The sequence below is a fragment of the Microtus ochrogaster genome, unplaced genomic scaffold (genome assembly GCF_000317375.1).
Source record: "Microtus ochrogaster isolate Prairie Vole_2 unplaced genomic scaffold, MicOch1.0 UNK105, whole genome shotgun sequence".
Classification (NCBI taxonomy): Eukaryota; Metazoa; Chordata; class Mammalia; order Rodentia; family Cricetidae; genus Microtus; species Microtus ochrogaster.
Window position 1 is genome coordinate 928,525 of NW_004949203.1, and position 4,834 is coordinate 933,358.

Genomic DNA, 4,834 nt, shown 5'->3' on the forward strand with positions numbered 1-4,834 from the left:
CAAAGAAAACATATAGCTATCCTCCTGGGTAGGGGAAGTAGACAAGATTGCCAGGCAAAAAATCGGGATCTTAAGGGTGGGGTGGGAGGGGGGTAAGGGGAATAGGGGTTTTCAAGAGAAATCTGGGGCCACTATGCAAGCCGACCTCTGTTAGCCCTGAGGTAAGGGAGGCAACCAAGAAGGAGCTGAGCCTTGCAGTCCATGGAGGCTCAAGCAAACTGACTCATTTCACTGAAATAAAAAAAGGAAAAGAAGAGAAAAAGAACAGCCATGCTTCCCTTGGACAGCCTGTTAGGGATTAGATACCAGTGTTCCCCAGATTCTAACTCCCGATGTGATCTGTTAAGAGGTGTAGGCCTTGGGCTGGGTGTGACGGCCTTGGGACTGGGTGTGGTGGCACATACCTTTAATCCCAGCACCTGTAAGGCAGAGGGAGATGGATCTCTATGAGTTTGAGGCCAGCCTGATCTACACGGCAAGTTCCAGGACAGCTAGAACTACATGGAAAGAACCCGTCTCAAATAACAAAACAAAAGGAGAAGTGAGGGCTCTGGGAGATGAACAGGTCATGAAAGTCAAACCCTTATTAGTGGGATTGGTACCCAAGCGAAAGGGGCCAGGGGCCATCTTGCTTTCTTTTTTAGCACAGAAAGAGAAGTGGGAGGGCACCTATTTTCATGGAGACAAGAAGCAGGCCGTCTGCAACCCAAAAGAGGCCCTCACCAGGCCCTAGCCATGCCTGCCCCAATCTCAGGTGTCTCACACCCAGAACACAGTCCTGGTGTTTATACTTGTCCACAGAATGGCGCTAAGAGCAATAGCAGACCAGGCATGCTGTGTAGCTTTAGTCCAGGAAAACCACAGAGAAGCCACTGAGGCTGCGATGGGGGTGTCACGCGTATCTGGGGGAGCGGAGCATTCCCCGCAGTGAGGGCATGGTCACAGAACTTTTGAAGAACAGAAAAAAGAGACTGTGGCCAGCCACAAGAACAACTGAGCCAAGAAGCAGCAAATCAGTGCTACAAAGTAAGCAGCCCTTTCCCAGCAGGGGAGCAGGTTACGACCTCTCCTGGCGTGGCAGGGGTCTGCCATACCTCGCGGCTAACTAGGCATGAGCTGGTTGGTGTCACAGGCCTGGAACACGGCCTGGCAATTCTTTCCACCAGGTAGAATGAAAATGAAAACAGATGTAGAATTTCAGAACAATGGAACGAGAAAAGAACGAATGGCTACAGGAAGAGAAGTGGGGATGAAATGACCTGGAACCATCCAGAATAGAATACACAGTATCCAGGAAGGCCAAGCTCCGGGACCCCATGCTAGCCACCACTTGGAACCTTGCAGGACAGCTGCTAAGATGGCAACGGAGTGGGATGGAGACTGAGGCACCCCGGAGAAAACCGAAATGGCCACGGGTGACGCTCCGCAGGGAGACAGGCAAGAAGTCAGAGGATAGGAAGGCTGCAGATCTAAAACACTGGAGACAGTGGAAGATGCCTTTGTGTGACCACAGCTCTAACCTTGGTAAGGAGGGCAGCAGCCCTGAAAACAAACCTCTGCTCCCCTATGCTAAGTTCCTAAGCATTGTTTTCAAGAAAACTATTTCCCCTCCAAGACCAAGTTTGCTTATATGCATTGTCTCTTACCTCCCCCTAGTGTCTGAACACGGGAATGTTGGAGGCATTGGAAGTTAAAGGACCCCAGGAAGGTGATGCCGCTGGTGGCGGTAAGAAGGCTTCTTTTTGCTCCTGTGGTGTTGTAGGTCCCTGGGTGTGCTTCTGCAGGTAACCCTGTGTATCTGGGCAGCTCTGGAGAACAGGACACATTCTCCCACCAACACATCTCACTTGAGCACTGCTTTAGACTCAGGCTCCTCCGGTCTTTTGATATCAGAAACCAACGTTATCATCTCCAAATTGACACTTGAGAACGGTGTGATCCACCCAGTTAAATGTTTTCCTTTATAAGAGTTGCCGTGGTCATGGTGTTCCTTCACATTAGAAACCTTATACATATACACACATATTTATTTTTCACATACTCATACATATTTTACATACACTTATACATATAAAGCACATACGCATACACATTTTTAAATTGCAAACAAAACCTGTTAGGATTTATTTGCATGTGTATATGGTGTGGTGTGTGTGCTTGCTACTTTCAATGTGTGCAGCTGTGGGTGGGTGTACATGAGGCCAGAGGTGGACATCAGGTGTCCGTTTCTTTTTGATCGCTCTCCACCTTCTGTGTGATGGCTGTTAATTTATGAGTGTGGACACTTTTCCCGTATGTGTATCTACACCATGTGAGTGCCCAGTGCCCTTGAAGGCCAGAGAAGGACACTGAGTTAGACAGTCATGAGCCACCCATGTGAGTGCTGAGACTTGAACCTGGGTCCTCTGGGAGAGCAGCCAGGGCTCTGAACGAGTACAGTTCTCCAGTTCTTCCATCTCCAGTCTTTGAGACAGGTCCTCTCACTGAATTTGAACCTCATCAATTCGCCTAGGTTGGTATAGTGCTTTTGTTTGTTTAACTTTTTATTGCTTGTGAATTTCACACCGATCACCCAAATTCCGCTCATCTCCCCATCCCTCCATATCTTCCCTCTGCCCTTGCAACCTTCCCCCCTGAAGAAAACAAAAACAAAAAAGATTAATCAATTAAAATTCAATTAAAACAAACAAAAATCTAGCCGTGGAAGCTAGGGTGTGTCACGGTGCTTCACTCAGTCCCCTCCACCCCCCCACCCCCGTCAGCCCAAACAGCTTTCCTTGCAAATGTTCACTGTGATGATTGGTCTGGCTCCAGGCCTCTGGCTTCTGCTGCCCCATCTGCACTGGATCCTCACTGGGGCTCCTCGAGTATCCCGTTGTTGCCCTGTGTCTTGGAGATCATGCAGTTTGGGGTCTGTAGGTCTGGCCCCTTCAGTCAGCTCCAGTGGTTTTTAGACGAGGCAGATATTGGGGTGGACCAACTCAAAGCCCTGGATCTGGGCCCTGGTAAGGGGCAGGACCAGCTCACGTACTCTCATGCTCTTGGGGCCAGCTCCCCCCATCAACAGGATCAGATCCATCGTGCTGACCAGGGCCCACTGTCCTGAGTGCTGTAGCCAGTGAGGGGCAGGGCTGTCTCTCCACCTAACACATCTCTCCTATGCCCACACATCACCAACCAGTTGATGAGGGGTGGGACCATTCTACACAGTTCCCTGACATGGGCAGTCTAGACAGGAATATCCACATGGCCGTTGATGGTAACGTGGGCCACGGATATTGATCCAGGCCCCCTGCTGCTGGAGGGTCAGGGACCTGGACATGGCTCTTGGTGGCAGCACAAGCCAGGGCAACTCCATGGCCTCAGGTGGCAGCATAGGCTATCACATCAGGCTGTCCCTCATCACCCTCTCATGTCCAGCTCCACCTCTCCTCATAGTGCACAAACCCTTCTACTTTTCCTCTCCCATCTCTCTAACACATACTTGCTTACTGAAGTGGCACCCATGGGACATGAGGTGTAGATAGAGGACCTCTCTGGTGTCATCTGCTCTGCCCAAGCCAGGTGGCTGGGGGTGGGAGCCTCTCAGATGGTGTGGTGTCCTTGCTCCATTCAAGTTTTCAGTTCTATGTGTGGAACCCACTCTCACTAGTGTAGAGTGTTAGAAAAAACAGCCCATCAACTTAAAAGCTTGTCTTACCTGGGCTCACCCTCACAGCAACGTCCAGAATAATGTGCCCCATGTCTAGCCTCATGTGTGGCCGGCTTTCTTCACTGAGCTCTGCCTGAGAATTCCCCCTGGCTTTCTCATCTTCAGCTCAGGATAGCCATGATGCTCTGTTCCTTCTGATTAGCAGGCTTCCAGATGAGTATGAGGCAGGAAGGTCCTTCTGAATGCAGATGCATGCACTCACTGCCCAGATGAACGTCTGTGCAGCGATACTATGCACTGGGTGACAGAGGAAGAGATGGCTACATCTGGCAACCACATGCACCAGAACCCTGATTCTACCTCCTCCTGTTGGTAGGTGTTAATCTCCTCCTAAAAATGAGCACATAATCGGGCCACCTCACAAAAAAGAAATCAAGATTAAAGCAACACTTGACCCCTGAGGACCTCAGTAAAGAGGGGTTTTGTCACTGTCCCCAGTGATCTGGTAAAGGAGCGACCTCCCCTCTGCTGTGTCACCTGCCTGGCCCTGCAGCATTCTTTGCTCTCTTGTGGCTGATGGCCCTCCATCACAATTCCTGCTATCTAGCTGTTGGGCTTCATTAACTGTAGAAATCTGCTAGGCACAGCCCTCTCGAGACTTCGACTGTGCCCCCAGAGTGGCGTTCAAGTCTTCATATTAAACCTGAATACGTCTGACTCTTTTTTTCTGACCTCAAGCCTCCTGGGACTCATTGAAAACTATAATCAAAGCCGTATAAGCAGTTGGCACAAGCCAACTAAGGGCAGGCTGCCTCTAATTCTGTTTCTCTTAAGCTTCCTAAAAGGCTTCAGCTCACTTAAATAGTCTTTCTTTCCAGAAATAGAGAAGGATGCTAACATCTTGAAGTTACTCTGCACACTCCCACCAGCGGGATTCCCCGCTCCTGTGAATTCTCACCTTCTTCTCTCCATAACCTTCACACTTCCCTACTATCTAATCTTGTCTTGGATAGACAGTTGAAAAACGCTTCTTCCTTCTCTACAGTCTGGCCAGCGATGACCTGTGTGACTAAGCAGGCATACTCTACCACAGGACGAGCATTCTGTTCACACTGCACTCTACCACAGGACGAGCATTCTGTTCACACTACACTCTAGCACGGGACGAGCATTCTGTACACA